Source organism: Myotis brandtii, unplaced genomic scaffold (assembly GCF_000412655.1).
Source record: "Myotis brandtii unplaced genomic scaffold, ASM41265v1 scaffold17, whole genome shotgun sequence".
Taxonomy (NCBI): Eukaryota; Metazoa; Chordata; class Mammalia; order Chiroptera; family Vespertilionidae; genus Myotis; species Myotis brandtii.
The window spans coordinates 6,872,552-6,891,653 of NW_005356259.1; positions in this window are offsets into that span (position 1 = coordinate 6,872,552).

Sequence of the window (19,102 nt, forward strand, 5' to 3'; positions counted from 1 at the left end):
AGGGTGGCCGGCCTCACATGGCCCATCTGAGCCCAGGATGGGAAGGTCACAGGGAAAGACCCTCCACGCCCCCCCCCCGCCCCCACAGCAGTCTTCCTTGTTCGGTGAGAAGCGGGAATATGCAGAGCAGGGAGCTCTTGTCTGATGTGAGAGGCCTGCCTTCTACCTGCGTCACAACAGCTTCTAGCCGGGATTTCTGCCTCGTGGCCCACACCCATTTCTCAAGGAGGGCAGCTGTGGGCATTTGGGTTAGGGTACTTCTTTACTGCCAGGCTGCCCTTAAGGATGCAAACCATTTCGCATCCTTCGTTTAGCCTCCAGTCCTAAGTGCCAGTGGCATTGCCCGTTGTTGTGACATTAAAAACACTCGCACGCATTTCCAACACTGCCCACTCCCCATCCCCTTGAGAACTATTCGGAGTGATTGTCCACACAGGACTTGCAAAGGGAATGGCCTCAACTCTGTTCTTCCAACATCAACCCGGCATCCACCTCCAGGCTATCTGAGAGAAGGCAAGGAGTTGACATGAAAACTATTCAGGATAAATTTGGGGGGGGGGCTCCCCAGGGAAGGCGTGTAAAAAGGGGCTTCCCTGACCTCAGTCAAGTGGAGAGACTCATGTGGAGAGCTTGGCAACTCTCCCTGAAATTGGGTGGCACCGAGATTGGCAGCTGGCTGCACAGAGGCATGTCCCAGCAGGAGATGGAGGAAGAACTAGACAGAGAGATCAGCGCTGTTCGTGGAGGGTGCAGAGCCCGCAAGAGTCTTAATTGAGGGATGTGAAACAGAATCGTGCAGGAAGCAGGATGGAGCATGGCTTGGAGGCAGGGAGACCACTGAGTGACCTATAGTCCTGAGGACGGATGAGGAAGAGCTGAGCTGAACTGAGTCAGTGGCAACAGATAGAATGGGGTGGGCAGATCTGAGAAGAAAATAAGATAAATGAATGGGAACTGTTTTTGAAAACTCCAAGAGCAGGACCCATAAGAGAAGTTTTATGATTGTTATTATTCCATTAAAAAATATGTAATGCGCCCAGCCAGTGTAGCTCAGTGGTTGAGCATCAACCCATGAACCAGGAGATCACAGTTCAATTCCCAGAAAGGGCACATGCCTGGGGTTTTGGGCTCAATCCCCAATAGGGGGTATGCAGGAGGCAGCCAGCCGATCAATGATTCTCGCTCATCCTTGATGTTTCTATCCCTCTCTCTTCCCTTCCTTTCTCTGAAATAAAAAAAAACAAACAAACATATTTTTAAGGAAAATATGTAATACCCTCCAGAGAGGAAATATATTGAGGGCCATTATCAGTCATTACCAGTTTAGCATGAATTAGCTGATTCATCCATGAAACAGTTGAAATGTAGCAAAAACAGGGCTCTACAGAACCTACTGGGAAGAGGGAAGAGGTAAACGAACCATCAGGAAAGTGAAAGACCTGGGTGGGAAGTAACCTGGGTACGTGCCAGAGGAGATGATGCAGATGAGACAGAGATACAAACGGATGTCAGACAGACTGCTCTGCACTGCGAGTCTGGAGGTCTGAGTTGAAGTCTCTATCTCGTCTATAATCTACCAGCCCCAGGATCCTAGCAAGCCACCCTCAGGGTCATTCGTGACTCATGGCTGATACTATTTCTCACACAGGGTCAAGTCTTTAAACTGCCAAGCTCTGTGAAGGGTTGCTGAAAATTAATCATGGGAGTCATTACCCATCACCTTTTACTGCAATGTGCAGCCAGCCCATCAGTGGCCTGTCTTCTTAAAATTAGTTTTGTCTCTTCCAAGAAAGCTTGATTGGTCATAATAGATAGAAAAGGAGAAGGGCAAGAGAAACGGGTGGAGGTGGGGGAGAAGTAGTGCAGCCAAGAAGTGTCATATTCACCAGAAACCCCTTTATGGACCTCAGTTTCCCCACCCACCCCATGGGGTGACAGTAGGTAGCCTCAATATTACAAGGAGGTAATCCCACCCCTCGAAGTGTTTTTAAACCAAGGGGCTGTGGTCCTCCTTCTTTTTGCCACTCAGTAGCTGTGATCTTGTTTGTAACTTTTGGGTGCCTCAATTTCCCCAGCTGTAAAGTGTGAAGAATAATGGCCATAGGGTTGTCGAGGAGACGTGTTGAAGTAGTGCCTAGGATGGTGTCCAGTATGAGTGGGTGCTCTATAAGCAGTAGCTACACTTCTCTGCTGCTACCACCACCACCGTTACCAACCAACAGCAGACAGCCCCCCCCCCTCCGTGCTTGCTGAACTGAACTGCTGGTGGGTGGGGAGTGTGGGGAGAATGTGCCCTGTCACCCAGGTGGGGAGCAGATTCCAGCCCTCCTGTGCTCACCTGCTTGCTACTCAGAACCCCAGCTTCCCAGACAGTCCAAAGGGCTTGAAGGGACCCTTCCAAGAGCAGAACTCAGCACGGAGAACCAGAGTTGGGAGTCCTGCTGGTACTGCCTTCCCAGTTCCTCCCAGGATGCTCAATCTACCCCCCAAATGGCTGCCATTCTGGTGGCTTTGACCCAAGATAACCTCTGGCCAGATCAAGAATCCAATGTCAGTTGATTCAAGCCTGCTTCACACCCCAGCCCAGTATTCCAACACTGAACTCAGGATCCTGCTCCAGCCTGCAGCCCCGCCCAGGGCTCCCTCTCCACAAAAGGTACCTCATTCATCTCCTTGATGAGCCAGAAACTTGGGAGTCATTCTTCACCCTTCTCCATCCCTCACGGTTCCCCTGGGCAACGAACACTTGGTGAGGACCTCCTGCGGTCCAGGCACCATGCCAGGCACTGGGGTGCGATGGTCCCTGCCTCGTGGAGCTTGTAGTCAGATGGGGTGCCCAGAGGTTAAGCAATGATCACACAAATAGCTTACTCCAACCTGTGGTGTTGAAATAAAAGAAGAGAGTACCGTAAGCCTATAGGCCTGATCTCACCCCAGGGGTCAGGGAATTTTCCAGAGAAAAAGCCCATTTATCTCAGATGGGAAGGACAATGGAAGAGGCTGGGAGTGGGTGGGCAGGGCTGAGAGCGGGGAATATTGCAGCAGAGAAAGCAACAAGAGCAAAGGCCACGAATCCAGATGGAGACACCTGCACTCAACCCACGGGCCTCAGACTAGTGTGGCTGGAGGACAGCAAGGGAGAGAGGCTTGATTTGAGGCCAGAGGGCCAGGTCAGGTGGTGAGGACCTTGGGGGTCCACCAAGGCCCTGGGGCTTTCTCCTAAGAGCAATAGGAAGCTGCTGAGCAGATGATCAGGTCTCATTTGCATTTAAATAATAACATCACAGATGCAAAGAAAAAAAAAAACAGGCTGGAACAGCCTTGGGCAAACTACGGCCCGCGGGCCGGATCCGGCCTGTTTGAAATGAATAAAACTAAAAAAAAAAAAGACCGTACCCTTTTATGTAATGATGTTTACTTTGAATTTATATTAGTTCACACAAACACTCCATCCATGCTTTTGTTCCGGCCCTCCGGTCCAGTTTAAGAACCCATTGTGGCCCTTGAGTCAAAAAGTTTGCCCAACCCTGGGCTGGAAGATGTAGGGAGACCAACCAGGAGGCTGTTGCAGTAGATGAGGCATAGAAGTGGGTGAATTGGAAATTCAGTAGGACTACATTTCCCAGCTTCCCTTGCAGTCAGGTGTGAGCCTGGTTGGGTCGATGGGACATGAGCAGATGTGATGTGAACAACATCCAGTTTGTGCCTCTAAAAGGAGGAGCATGACCTCTTTGCCCCTCCCTGGAAGGGATGTGACTGTGGGGACTGGAGGAACCATCTTTGACAGAGAGAGGGAAGCTGCTTATGCAGGAGAGCAAGGCACTCGATGACGAAGGAGCCTGCCCCCTCCCCAGGGACTATGGAGCTGCCACACCAGCCCTGAGTTGCCTACCTAGCCTTCCATGTGAGAAGGGGATTAGACAGGAAGCCTGGGGACTAGAGAGGCAGGGCTGCCCCCAGGTCACTGGCTTAGACGGTCAAGTTCCCTAAAACAGGGAGCCCTGGAGAAAAGCAGGCTTCAAGGTGGAGTGGGGTGGGGGTTGACTTGACTTGGGCAAGCTGAGTCTGAGGCACCCAAAGAGGAAGCAAGCAGAGAGGTCCAGGGAGCAGGTGGGGAGCTTAGGAGAGAGGTCAGAGTTGGAAGGAAGTGTGATCAGAGGCTGAGTTGGCTCTCAACCCCGCCTGCACGCGAGCTTCGAACAAATTCTCAGCCTGGGCCCAACCCCAGGAACTCTGATCTGTTAGCCTGGGCCAGGGCCGGCCATCGGTATTCTTCTAGCTCCGCAGGTGATTCTAATGTGCAGCCAGGGACCAGAACCACTGGGATGGATGGTAGTAATTGAAACCAAATGGGAGTAATTGAAACCATGGGAATGCATGAGGGCCGTGGAAGGAGTATGGAGTGAGAAAAAGATGGGTCTTCAGGTCCCATCAACTGCAGTCCCTTTCACACCCCCTGAGCCCCCGCTGGGAGATGAGAAGAGCCCAGCAGGTGTAACACATAGCAACTGCCCAGCCATCCCCATCACAATAGTCCTCTCAGATGTGACAGGGCTCTGGAGTGACAAACTGGTTCCGCTTCCTGCCTCCCTCCCTCCTGCCCACCACTCAGGAAGCTGCTAGGCCTGCACAGCTGAACTGGCCAGAGGCTGCTAGGGATGGGGCTCCACCTGCCCCCGCACCCCATCCCCGGAAGGAGCCCTGCCCAGGGCAACACTGCCAGGCTGTCACTGTAGCGAGTGGCACTAGTTGCTTTAAAGCCCTGGGCACGATTAGTTGAGGCTCCTGAAAGTTCTGGCACAAGGATAAAGCTCCACTAAGGTTTGTTGTATAAATTATCCCTGAGAGGGGCCTTAGGTGATCCACCCTCTCATTGTGCACCCTGAGCAGTGGAGTCCCTGAGAGCAGCAGTAACCTGCTGGGACTAGAAGCAGGGGTGTGGTTCCCTCTCGTCCCTGCAGGGGGCTGTTCCCTTCACACTGGCACCCTGTCAGCTTCTCGCCAGGACATACTCTTTCTCAGCTGCTGTCGACAACCCCCTCTAGGTGTTAGCCTTGGACAACTGCCTGAAGGCTGCCCCCTGCCAAGGGCGCCTGGTGATCCCGTGGCCAGGTGGCCAGCCTCGCAGGCCGGAGGCAGGAACTGCGATGGCGGAATCTCAGTCAGAGGCCCTCCGTGTTAACATCACCCCCACCGGCCGCCCCCTCCCCGCCAGAGGGTGTGAACAGAGACCAGCAGATCCAACGAGTGACAGAAGCCGAGGCAATCGGATTGCAGAAATCTATGAAAAAGAATGGATTTTCTTACTGCGCTCAGAGTCTTTAATTTCCTGTGTTTGCCCCCAAAGGGCTTTTTCATCGACAAAGCACTTTGTTCTGCGGGCAGCGAGGTTTGCAGAGAAGCTGCTGATGGAGAGATTAGCGATCGAGGACGCGCAGGGGCTGGTGGCTGGGTGACAGCTCGCTCGCAGGAAGGGCAGGAGAGCCAAGCAGCCTGGGCCAGGGGCTGGGAGGAAGGCACAGCGGCCAAGGGTGGGCGGCTGAGAACAGAAGCCAGGTCTGCTGCACTCAGGGGCCAGGTGCGGGCGAGCAAGTTGCCCAGCCAGAAACAGGTGTTCTCAAAAACAGATTCCTGGAGACAGATCTTTCAGATCAGCTGAGAGAGACAGGGATTTAGGGGTGGGGGGCAGCTGCAGGCTTCCAGCACCAGAGGCAGGACCCCAGGGACTCAGATCAGAGTCTCTGGCCACCCCTCCCTGTGTGTCCTGAACTCCAAGGCTGTCAAGGGCCCTGAGCTGAATCTGTGGCTACTGCTGGGAGGGGAAACGTGTCCCCTGGGTGAAGGAGGCAGGAGGAGCTTGGGGAAGACAGTTTATGAGGGGATGTGGTGGGAAAAAGAAGCATTTTCTGCCTTTAACCAGAGAAGGGGTGTGTAGGAGGGGGGCTGCTCAGGTTAGCTACAAAGAACTGCAGCCCCATGTTGAAGCAGTTAGGATGGCAGTCAGACATAAGGCAGGACTTCCTGGCTACCAAATGAAATGAGCTGCCTGAGTCACCCTTCCCACACCCCCAGGGCCTTCCTCTCACCTTAGCTGGGGCCACTAGACAGGGTCCCGCCAGCGGTGCCTAGTGCCTCGGACTCAGCGTGAATCTGACCAGCCAGCAGGCTCCAGCCCAGGGTGAGCCCAGCCATCCTGCCTTGGGCCAGTGAGTTCCCTGCTATCTTGCTTGGAGGGGCTGAAGGCTCACCGGTTCTGAGTCTGAAAACTGACCACGCCCTCATCTTAGATTCCTTCTTCTCCTGCCTACTTTTCTTCTTGCCTCATTGGCTGCTCTCTCTCAACCTCTCTTTCTGGTTCCTTCTCTGGGGCTCCCCCTGTACGTGTCAGTGTGGTCCAGGGCCCCATCCCAAGCAACCTTCTCTCCAACATCAGCGCTCTCTGTAGGTGATCACTCGCCACCCCCTCAAGGCTTTAAATTCCATCTATCGGCTGCTGGGCCCCAAATGTCTATCTCCAAACACGTCTGCAAACCTAGCTGCCTTCTTCTTTTTTTCTTTTTAATTGATATCAGAGAGGAAGGGAAAGAGAGAGATAGAAACATCAATGATGAGAGAGAATCATTGATTGGCTGCCTCCTGCACGCCCACTAACTGGGGAGCGAAACCGCAACCTGGGCATGTGCCCTTGACCAGAATCGAACCTGGGACTCATCAGTCTGCAGGCCGACACTCTATCCCAGTGGTTCTCAACCTTGGCTGCACATTAGAATCACCTGGCAATCTTTTTAAAATCCTGATTTCTGGGCCTCATCCTCCGGAAATTCTGTTTCTTTGTTACTAATGTTGTGGCCTCACCCCATAACAAAGAAACAGAATTTCCAGAGGATGAGGCCTAGAAATCAGGATTTTAAGAAGATTACCAGGTGATTCTAATGTGCAGCCAAGGTTGAGAACCACTGCTCTATCCCCTGAGCCAAACCAGCTAGGGCTCTAGCTGCCTTCTTGACATCTCCAGCTGGGTGTCTGCAGTCATGTATACTAAACAGGACCAACACAGAATAAATACAACTTCCCAACCCACTTCCTCCTCCTGCTTCCCCATCTCAGCAATCGGCATCACCCTCCACTGGCTACTCAAAGCCAATCCTAGTGAGTATTCATTCCATCCCACCCCTTCCCTTCCTACTTCCCGTGTCCACTCCAGCAGAAAGTCCTGGAGCTCTGGAATCATCCCCCTTGGGTCTGACTGCATCTTTACCACCCTCTGGGCGATCATCCCCAGGGAACGGGGTCAAGCACCCAGATGCTGGAGCCAGCCCTACACTCACTCCCTGTGTGGCCTTGGGCAGGTTACTTCACCTCTCTGGGCCACAGCTTCTTCAGATGTAAAGTGAGGATAATAACAATATCTCCTTTATGATGTGATCTATTTTAAAAAAGAGCAGTGCTTGGCACCTAGGAAGTGATAATATTTTCACTGTGTAACTCAGCACCATCCAATAGAAACATAATGTGAGCCACAAATGGAAGCCATATATATAACTCAAAAGTCCCTAGTAGCTACATTTAAAAAATTAAAAAGAACCAAGTGGAATTAATTTTAATGATACCTTTTGTTTAACCCAATATGTCTAAAATATCATTTTTAAAAAATATATGTTTTTATTCATTTTCAGAGGGAGGAAGGGAAAGGGAGAGAGAGAAACATTAGTGATGAGAGAGAATCATCGAACGGCTGCCTTCTGCATTTCTCCTACTGGGGATCCAGCCTGAAACCAGGACATGTGCCCTGACTGGGAATCAAATCATGACCTCCTGGTTCATCGGTCAATGCTCAACCACTGAGTCACACTGGCTGGGCTCTAAAATATGATTTTAACAAGATAGATATTTACAAATATTTTACATTATTTGAATTGTACAAAATTTGAAATCCAGTGTGTGTGTTGTACACTCACAGCATCTCTCAACAGACTAGTCACACTGCAGCGCTCACAGGCCCGCGTGGCCAGGGGCTGTGGCATTGGCCAGTGGGCATCTCAATAGCCTCGATGCTTCCATTCTTCTAGAGCAGTTTCTCAGCCTCTGCACCGCTGACATTTTGAGCATGTGGTGGAGACAGAATTTAAACCCAGAGTATATATAGAAAGAGCTAGATGTGAGCACAGTGACCCTGGCTTATTCAAAATCCACACAGCCCTGGGGGACACCAGGCTTGGATCCGGGTTTCGCAACCTCAGCACTCTAGACAGTTGGGGCCAGATAATTCTGTGGTGAGAGCTGTCCTGTATCTTGTTCAGCGGCATCCCTGGCCTCCACCCACCAGATGCCAGTAGCACCCCCACCTCTATCCCTATCTCCACCCAACAAGGCCAAATATTCTGGGATGGGGGTGGGGAGTCACTCCTGCTTGAGAATCACTGTTCTTGGGCTTCTTCTGTTTAAATTCCTCTAATGCAGTGGTTCTCAACCTGTGGGTCACGACCCCTTTGGCGGTCGAATGACCCTTTCACAGGGGTCGCCTAAGACCATCCTGCATATCAGATATTTACATTACAATTCATAACAGTAGGAACATTACAGTTATGAAGTAGCAACGAAAATAATTTTATGGTTGGGTCACAACATGAGGAACTGTATTTAAAGGGGCAGAAGGTTGAGAACCACTGCTCTAATGGCTTCCCACTGCACTGAGGATAAAGTCCAGGCTCCCCACTGTGATTGGCAGAGTCCTGAGCCCTGGCCCCTGCCTGCGGAGTGCATTTCCTCCTCTCTCCTTGGCTCCTGCTGTAACCCACCCCACCTTTTTTTAAAACATTGCTTCTTCTTTAAATATTGTTAAGTGTTTTTATTTGATTGATTTTGTGAGAGAAAGAGAAGAGATTTGTGCATTCATTGGTTGATTCCTGTATGTGCCCCAAACAGGGATCAAGCCTGCAACCTTGGCATATCAGGAGGATGCTCCAACCAACTGAGCTACCAGGCCAGGGCAAGGCTGTTTCTATAAATCATGACTTGTAAATGCATAGGTAGCTACTGATAAACAGCCTGTTTGCTTAAAGGATTCTAGAAGCTAATCTCAAAGGAAGCAGACTCCAGCCCTCAGACATTTTGGCTCCAGGAGATTTGCTCACCTTCGAATAAAGCCATAGCACCCTCAACTAAGAGCCCACAACCCCCTCTTGGGGGATTGTTCTACCTCCCTCTCCCCCCCTACCAATAAAAGCCCCTGCCTGCACTGAGATGTTAAGATGGTCTTTGTGACTAGAGTCCCCCATCTTCTCAAGCTGCTGGCTCTTGAATAAACCTGCTTTGCATCCTCCTGCAATCTCTGCTCTGCGGGCTGCTTCAGATGCAGTTCAGGTCCTGCACCCTCCCCTCCCCTAACAGAGGTGGTGAGACCAGAAATCCATTCTCTGCAGAGCCACGTCTCTCCAGAAAGGGTGTCTTTTTCTAATTTACATAATTGACAATATCTTTGCCTATCTGGCTACCTGATGCTGCCAGGAGTCCAGTCCCAGTGGAACTCCCCATTGAAGCAGTGGTCCCCTCTGGTGTCTCTGGCGTGGCCAGGCCCCGTGAGACCCAGCCTGGACAGAAAATGGCCGGATTTTGCTCTAGACCCAGGAATCTGCTGGAGGTAGGCCCCACCTCCTTACCCTGACCTCTCCTGTGGGTGCTGGGAGATCTCTCCCACCCCCTCACATGCAGATTGGGATAGAGGTGGGGGTGCTACTGGCATCTGGTGGGTGGAGGCCAGGAATGCCGCTGAACAATATATATTATTGATTTCAGAGAGGAAGGGAGAGGGACAGAGAGATAGAAACATCAATGATGAGAGAATCATTGATTGGCTGCCTCCTGCACACCCCACACTGGGGATCGATTCCGCAACCCAGGCATTTGCCCTGCCCGGGAATCGAACTGTGACCTCCTCCTGGTTCATAGTTCGATGCTCACCCACTGAGCCATGTCGGCTGAGCAGAAGCAGCTATTTTCATGCAGAAGCAGCAGTCCCCAGGACTCTCTCCTCTCTGCACACACACCCCCGGGCCCCACCTCCCAGGGCTAGCTCCAGCTTCCACAGCTCTCAGGACCCAGATGATGGAATGGTAGCTTTAAGGAAGGAGTGACTGTAACTAAAGAAAGAACTGCCCGGCTACTAAAACCTGCAAATACTGCGAGTGGCTGAGGGCGAGGCTAACAGCGAAGCCGGCCGGGAGAAGGACCCTCCCCAGTGGCGTGGAGCCAGGAGCAAATGGGTCGGGAGACCCTATGTAATGGATGTCCTGAGAGAGGGCCTTCCCATGTCCTGTTGGGGCTGTGCTTTCTGAAGGTTGTTCAGCGCCCATCCCTCAGGCCTCTGACATCCTGGCTCTTTTCTCAGGTCTTTAGAGTCTGGAGGCCCAGAGATCAGCCCACACCTCTTCGATAGATGGGGAAACTGAGGCCCAGAGCTGTGAGGCTCCAAATGGAGTGTTCTGGAAAGAAGGGGTCACTGAGAGGGCAGTGTTAGGAGGATGAGGTAGGAGGAGGGCAGCCAGGGACTCTGAGCAACTTTCCCAGGCCTCCTGGTCCCAGCCTTCCCCCTTCCGACCCCACTCTGGCTTTGTCTGACTGCTCCCTGTGACAGCTGGGGAGGCTGGGCCTCACCCCGCTCCTGCCATCAGCCATCTCTGTGTGGCACTAAAGATGTGTTCGGAGCCAGGTCCTGGCAGCGAGCTTGGCAGGCAGCTCGGCGTTGCCTGGGAGACCACAGAGGAGGAAAGCTGCTCCACAGGGCTGCAAGGCTACCCAGGGGCAGATGGCTGGTGGTCCCAGAGGCGCCTCTCTGGGGGCTACAGCATCTATATGCCTTGCTGGGGTCTCCCACTCACCCTTGAGGCAGGCAGAAAAACCGAGGTGCGGAGGGGAGGGGTGTAGAGGCTCACTCACTGTCACACCGAGGGTCAGTGGCCAGGAACTGAGGACAGAGCCGGCCCTGCCTCCCAGCCCTGGCTCTGCCACCTCCTGGAGCCGAACCCAGGAACACACGCCAGGGGGCATGTTGATACCTGAGGCCAGGTCCCCACTCTGCCCCTCTGGGAAGACCTCAGGTTCTGATCAAGGCCCGAAAACTCCCAGCTCTGGCCCTGGATAAGCAAAGGCCCAGGAATGGAAGCTGGGCTCCCTGCTGGGCTCCACAGGGGAGCAGAGCAGGGGGGTGGGGCCTCAGACTGCAGATCTGCACCCCCTTCCCCCACGTGGCAGGAAATCCAAGTGTGTGCTATTGGGTGGGGGAGAGTGTAAGTCCCTCAGAAAGGCTCTCTGGCCTGTTCCCTCCTCAGAGCTGGAGAAGCAGGGGTGGGGCCTCCCAACCCTGATCCAGGGGCCCTGATGGAGGGTTTATTCTCAAAGTGAATATGGGTGTTTTGCTCCAGGTGATTCTAAAATAAACACTCTTCAGCACGGATGTGTGTAAGACACAAGCCTTCCAGCCAAGGGCTAGAAATTCTGAGCAGGAGAGGGGCTCCCTTGTGGCCTGTCCACAGAGACCCCACGGCTGGTGGGGGCTTCCCCTCCGCGACCCCTAGCTCACGAGTCCCTCAAGAGCGCACAGCAGCCTGGGCTGGAGGCTGAGGCCCAGCCTTTCAGGGCTGTGGAGGCTGGTGGGGGTGGGGCCGTCAGCAAGGGACAAGCCCCTCTAAGCGCAGATCTGATTGGGTCTCTTCTCCCCGAGCAGGGGGATGGCTAGAGGCTCTTCAGCACTGACATTCAGCGTGAATCAAATGGGGACACAGCCAGCCGTTCTGCGGTTCACACGACTGAGCGGAAATTGCCCACAGCCCTCTCCTCCATGTGGCAAACGGAAATCCCCACCTGCTGGAGGTTGTCATTGTCACCCAGGCGGTGTCTGCTCCTGGGGCTGCCTGCCTGAGCTGTCAGCCGACTCCCAAACAGGCTGATTATCCCCATCTGGGAAAACAAAACCTGTCAGCAGCCCGCCCGCCTGCGAAGAGGCCTGTCTTCTTAGTGAGAAGGAATCGGAGGAGCACTCCCGCCCTGATCTGCAGTAGGAAGTGAATAAGCACCCATGGCTTTCTCCTGGAGCAGGGGGCAGGCTTCCACCATCACCTCCTCCTCCGAGAAGCCTTCCGGGCCTGGGCCCACCCTGGCCAGGCTCATGGCAGGCTTCACTGACCCCTCCCAGGCGCTGCGGCGAGCTTCAGTCCATGTTCTCCTGTGCAGCCCCAGAGCTTTGGCCTGTATTTCAAAAAGGGGCTCTTGGTTGTGCTGTTTGTTGCTTCGGAGGAAACGGCTCTGGGCTAGATAATTGCTGACTCCTGGAGCGAGAATTCTGTTCCTGGTGGGACGGGGCGACGTAGGCAAGGGGTGCAGCTTGCCTCTCATGATTTCCTGCCCCTGCCCTGGCCCCTGGGTTCCCTCCACCTGGGATGCCCCTCAGCCTACCTGGCATGCCTACAGGTCTTCAAACCCAGCCAACCCCAACCAAAGCCCAACCTTCCCCAGCCCCCGGGGCGTCTTTGTATCTCCGCCCGGCACAGGGTTCATTTGAGGGAGCATCTTCACCCACTCTCCCAGCCTGGGAGCTCCCAGTGCAGGGATATGTATGCCCAGCACCCAGCCCAGGGACCAGGCCACGTTCATATCCGGGAATGTGCTGAGTGAAGGACAGGAAAGTTTCCTCTGTCCCAGCCTGACTTCCCTACCTGCCTCCATCCGTGTTCACTGCTGGTTCTCCTTCCTTCTCCCTTCCCAGCTCTCAGGAGGCTCCGTGTGATACCCAACTCAGGGCCCTCCTCCCAGCCTCCTGGGAGGGGAACCAGCGTTCTCTGAACGCCTCCAGCGTGCCAGGTAAAGGGATAGCATTTCCCACAGTGATCTGGTCTGACCCTCACAGCACCACGGTGTGTTTGGAGTCAAGCTCCCCACTTGACAGATGCAAAAACTGAGGCCCAGAGAAGACACAGGTCCTCAGTGACAGAGCAAGGACCTGAGTTCCACGCCTCTTGCTTCCTGGGTCGGGCTCGCTCTTCTCCATTCGGCCAGGGTTCCGATGACCAGGCCTCGGGCAAGAAGCACTGTCCCTGGGCTGGCTGTGCACGGTCGTCACCAGCAGCTAAATGTTAAGGGGCATATGCCACGTGCCAGGTGCACTGCTAAGTGTGTTTACAAGAACCGGTGCATGATCGATTTCACAACGACTGAGATTTGTGCTTTTATAATCTCCACATTGCAGAAGAGGAAACTAAGGCACAGAGAGGTTAGCAAACTTGCCTAAGGTCACAGCTAGTAAGTGGCTGAACCCATATTCGTCATAGCATTCAGGCCAGAAACAGAAACTGCAGCTAGCCAGAATGGTGCCCTGGGGACAGCTGCCATGCCCCCCACCGGGTGGCACAGTGCAGAGTGCCAGCTCTCTGCCCAGCCTGCCTACCGCTCCTGAGAGTGGGCCCAGAGTTCGCCACCCTCTTTGCCTCCACTCCCCCTCCCCCCACCCCCACCTCACTGTGAGTTCATCGAGGGCAGGGCCCAGATTCAGCCTCTTTTATTTCCTCCCCAGGGGAGCAGAGACCTAAGCTGGATAAGCTGAATGGAAAGGGAGACTGAAGACTTTGCACATGCATTTACCCTGCCTGCTTCCAAGCAGATGCAAGGTGGCTTAGAATATTGAGATGCATAATTAGGACAATACAATTAATTCTTCTAAACAGAGCTGCTGCAGCCAACCAGCCGCCAGGAGATGGAGTTCTCCAGGGAGCTGCGAGGCCCAGGAACCTGGGTTCATGTCCCTGCTTTGCCACAAACAACCTCATGTAGGTGGCTCCTGCTTTAAAGTCTCAGTGTACCTGCCTGTGAAATGGGTGCGCCCAATATTTCACAGAGATTGAGGTTGGTGGATGGTTTTCCTAACTGTTGGAGCCCTGGGGGTAAGTCAAGGCCACTGCCGTGGCTGCTGGGGGTGGGTGTGGGGGCCAAGGGTCAATAGTGGGCCCAGCCCATCACCCCCCTGAAAGCAGAGTGACTTTCATGCATCTCAGGCACTGGGCTTCTGCTAAAATGGTTTGGAAAACTCCCCCACAGAAGACGTTCCCTGAAAGCCCTCACAGATGTAGACCAGGCTCCTCTCCCGGGCTGCAGGCCCCTGCCCACACCAAGCCTCTGTTCTGGGCATAGCGTTCCCAGAAGGACGTGAGAGCCCAGGGGTGACACAGGGTGCCCTTAGGGAGGGGGTACAGTGCAGAGGCTCACCCCCGGTGGGGTCCCTTTTCTCCCTAGACAGGCATTCCCCGGGGCCGCAGACCCGGGACTTGTGCGCTGGTCAGGGAGCCCTGGGTTTCAGGGTCGCCCTCAGCCTCCTCCGCTCACATACACACACCGGGCTACAGCAAGTGCGAGGACACTGTCTCCTCGAGGACATCACATTGGCCACGGGCAGGAAGGCGAGTGGCCCAGATCAGCTCCTGTCCGCCTTCGGGGACTGGATGTCCCAGCCACAGTGGCTTCAGCGATGCCTCAGCGTTGCCCAGAGGGCCAGGTGCCTCCCGTGCGGACCTCAGGGCTGTGCCCTCAGCTCCCAGCACCCAGGAGCCGGCGGCCTCCCTCAGCCACGGGCATGGCTGGGGAACAGATCTTGGATCGCTGTGGCCTGCTGGGTGGCACAGGGCCATCACTCTCCCAGCCAGTGTCCCTGTGACAAACTTGCTGGTGAACTCTGTCATCTCAAAGTCTAGTCTCAGCCTGAGCCTCCCCCAAAAGTGTAGCGCCCGCACCCCCAAGACCATCCATCGTTTGGTTATTCACACAAGAGATCTGAACTGCAGCATAAGTTCAGGTTCAGTCTGTGTGGTACCCACCCACCCTGGGAAGGGAGAGTCCTGGGCCCTGGGAATGGGGTTCAGGAACTGAACCCTCAGACCCGTGCTGGTCTAGTCATCTGGCTCTGAGGCGGGAAGGAGAACAGAAAGGCAGTAGAAGGGCCAAGAGGACAATGGCCAAGCCCGGACCAGTGGCTGGGAGAGGGTAGAGATGCTGGGGGGTTGGCTTCTCCATCCCAGGAGCACAAGATGGAGAGGCCCCCTGGCTGTGGGGGCACCCCCACATTCCTCCCAGGACAGCTTACGGATCCCAGCCTGCCTGATGGGTGCCTAGCAATACCATGCCAGTCTGGGTCCTGGGATCGGGGCTTTCCACCAGCTAACCCCAGGCTGTGACCCCGAGGCCCCGTGACCCCTGCCAGCCTCAGGCCTCACTGCATCTCCCCTCTGCAACACTGGGCTCCCGTGACCTTCCCTCAGCCTCCTTGACCCCACTCACTGCCACTCTACTCTGCCTCCCTTAAACAATGGGGGTCCCGACCCATCTCACTCATAGCAGAAACTCTCAGGCCGCACTGACCTATGTCACGTCCTCACTTTGCAGCGGAGAACAATTAGGACCAAGGGACGTTACCCAGGGTCTTGAACAAGGTCACACAGCGGGGAAGTGGGCCAGACATAAGGCCTTTGACACAAATCATTGGGACGATCCAGTAAGTTTGGGACCCCTGTGGTTGGCTGGGAGACTAGGGTGGTGGAGGGGGAGGGGGGGAGGCATTGCTAACCATGACAGGTGCCATCTCCCTCCCCAAATGACCAGAGTAGAGATACCCAAGCAGGGATTGCAAAGGAGGGGCTGGCTTTCCCCACCCACCAGGCTTAGAGGGCACAGCCAGCTCATGACGGTGCCCCTCAGCGAGACTTTCCCTCGCTTGCCAGCCCTCCATCCCCCCTCCCTCTGCCCGCCCAAACCCAGGAGGGGTCTGAAACTGGCTAGCAGGCTGGAGGGCGGCTGAAGGAGGGGGAAACACTAGGAAGAAACAAAGAATCCAGCCATGGACCCTTCCCAGGGCAGGCCTGAGCTAGCTAGGCAAGGGGGAAGGTGCCGTGAAATCAATGTCAACGATTTCATTAATGTCGCTGCGGCCTGAGAGTGAGCAGAGAAGGCCTGGGACCCGCCCGAGTCTTCATCTAATAAGGCAGGAGAAGACTTGCCTGATAGCACGTTTTAAAGGAGCTGTGGGTGCAAGAATAAAATTGTGTTTTCAGCAGACCAGGACCTGCTGTTCGACATACCCCTGTAAAACACAAGGGTGGCGCCGGTCCCAGTCAATGTGAGCTAAAATGGTCACCCTCAGGCATCTCAGTCCCAGCTGACCTGGAAGGACCAAGGCAGTGGTCACATCAGCACAGGTGTTCCTGGGCTGTCTTTCTGTTTACCTGCCCTGGGTACCTCCAGCTGCAGCCCTGCCAGTAATCCATGCAGTGCCTTTGGCCACGCAGCTCTCTGCCCTGTCGGAGCCCAGTGTCCCTATCTGTAGCAGGTCTAGGTCATTTCTAAAGGCTTGGCCCATTATAACTCTTTAGGTGATGGCAGGGGCTCCCTCGTCTGTGATCGTGAGAAGGCCCTGAGTGTAGGTGGGCACAAGACCATAGTGAGGAAAAGGTAAAATTCAGGAAGTGTCATGTAATCTGGGTTCCTGGCTTCTCCTGCCCAATTAGCCAGTATAACCACACGACAACAGTCAACGGGAGGGGGAAGGAGCAGTGCCTGTCATCCAGAAAACAAATTAACCATTTGGCTACAGTCTCCACCATTCCCTATCGCCCCTCCATCCCTAATGCCAGCTGCCATCTACCACTGGGCACGTGCTGTTGTTTTAGTGAAAACCAATGTATTTGTCATGTGTTGCTGTCAGAAGTGGAAACTTGAACTGGAAGGACATATGTTTTAAGAAAAAAACTAGCAAAGGGAGGCTATTTCCTTGGAAAGACACTTAACCACCAAATGCCTGGTTCTGGATCTTATTTGACATCTGGGTCCAGGCTGATAGCGGTTGAGTTTGTGTTCTCAGCTTCCCCAGGGAACGCCCTGGCCCTGGCCCACTCCCTGGCCGCTGCCCCCACAGGAGTGAGGGGTCAGCACAAGTGCCCAGGCCCTGGATACTCCTCTGGGGGGCTCTCCTTCCTCCTCTGCTCACACCCAGAACCTCAGGAGGAGCCGCCTTGTGTGGTGCAGAAGCCAGCGTGGAGCCAGGCTGGACAGGAAGACGTGGGGCCCGCAGGCCATCCTGGACCAGCCTTCCCCTCAACCCCGAGTCTGCGACCTCTGCAGATCCCCACTTGGAGAACAGCTGACAGCGGGATAAATTCATGCTCCTGGGCCCTCTCCCTCCTTCCCTCTGCTGGAGTTGCCATGACAACCAGAGTTCAACCTCTATGCCAAAAACACTGAGAAAGCAACAACAAAAGCTCCAACCTCAGCCTGGAGAAAAAGGGGCAAGGGAGGGCACGTGGGCCAATGCCTCCCCTTCTCCCACAGCCCCGGAAGGAAATGCGGAACTGGGCGGAGGGGGGCGGGGTGCCACCCACCAGAGGCAGGGAGGGGTAGGGCTGTAATGGTCTGCAGGGATTTCTTCTTTTCCTTCATTTTCCAGATACCTACTCACAGCTCACAGCTGGCCCAGCAGTTTCTCCTTCTCAGGAGATCTGAACGAGCCCGTGGGAAAGATAAGCAGATCTGGTTGGGTACCCACCCCACCCCAACAGGAAAGTAGGTTTGCCATCTGACCACCTCCACCTGACCGTGCCCAGGCACACAGGGCTTCCGGTCTGCATCCGAGGGGCTCTCTTAGACCGAATGCACAGCCAAGGGTTGCCAGGCACTTGAGAAACCCTCCAAAATTAAAGACCAAGGTCCAAGAAAAGAAAACACAAGGTCCAAACTGGAAAAAAAAAAAAAGAACATGGAGAAAATAGAGACAATGCAGGGAACAGAAGAAAACCTCAATGAGAACTCTAGTGACAACATTTTTAATGAAAAAAAAACTGCCCCCTGGCCAATGTGGCTCAGTTGGTTGAAGCATTGTCCCATACACCAAAAGGTGATGGGTTCGATTCTAGTTGAGGCATGTACGGGGAGGCAGACGATTGATGTTTCTCTCTCACGCCAATGTTTCTCTCTCCCCCTTTTTCTCTCTGAAATAATAAAAGAAAAAATCATATACCATTAAAAGAAAAATTGCACCCAAACACAAAGAAGTTTTGAAAAAAGAACAAAGAACAGAAATGAGCTCTGGGAAATTAAAATAAAAAGAGTAATACATTTAAAAATCAATCAAAGGATGGAAGATTTTTTTTTAAAAGAACATACGGGGAAAATATTACAAAATATTGGAGCTCTATTTTAGGAAGTCCAACATCTGACTAAAGAAAATTTGAGAAAGTGAGGACAGAGGAAATGGAGAAGAAAAGTTATCAAAGAAATTACACATAAAAACATAAAGGAATTGAAGGACGTCAATTTCCAGAATAGGAAGGTCCACCCTGTGCCCAGCACCCTGGGTGCAGAGAAACTCATGGATGAGAATCAGGACGGTCATGACGAGATCTTAGGAGCTTCCCACATGACAAAGCAGGTCACGGGACACCAGGAGCCTGACTCTACTGGCCTGGGAAGGGCCCCGAGCTGCAGGGGGAACTAGGCTGAGGCAGGCGAGGCCCCCACTCTCAGGGCCCTGCAGGGGCAGGGGCAGAGCCTGTATCTGAAAGTATGACATTTTGTTCATCGTGAATTTTTAAATTCGTTTTAATGTTTTTTAAATATTACGTTAAAATACTATTTACCTTGATGACCGAGTTCAGGTGCCTCTTACGTTGTGCACCCCAGGAGGGTGCCGGACTCTCTACCCTAGTTCTGGCCCTGGGACTGGCATTCTTGCCTGGCCACCTGGCCAGGGCCTGCACCTGGGGACGTAATCCTCGCTCTAAGCCTCCTCGGACGCGGAACAGGGCTTCCCACAGCACTGGCTGCTCCGCAGGGTGGGCCGCAGGCAGGGCAGGCTGGTTTCTGCAGACTTCCCCTTCCCTGGAAGGCCTAGCAGCAGCCTGCCTTTACTGGCTCCCTCTATGTAATCCTCGCTCTAAGCCTCCTCGGATGCGGAGCAGGGCTTCCCACAGCACTGGCTGCTTGGCAGGGTGGGCGGCAGGCAGGGCAGGCATGGTTTCTGGAGACCTCCCCTTCCCCAGAAGGCCTAGCAGCAGCCTGCCTTTACTGGCTCCGT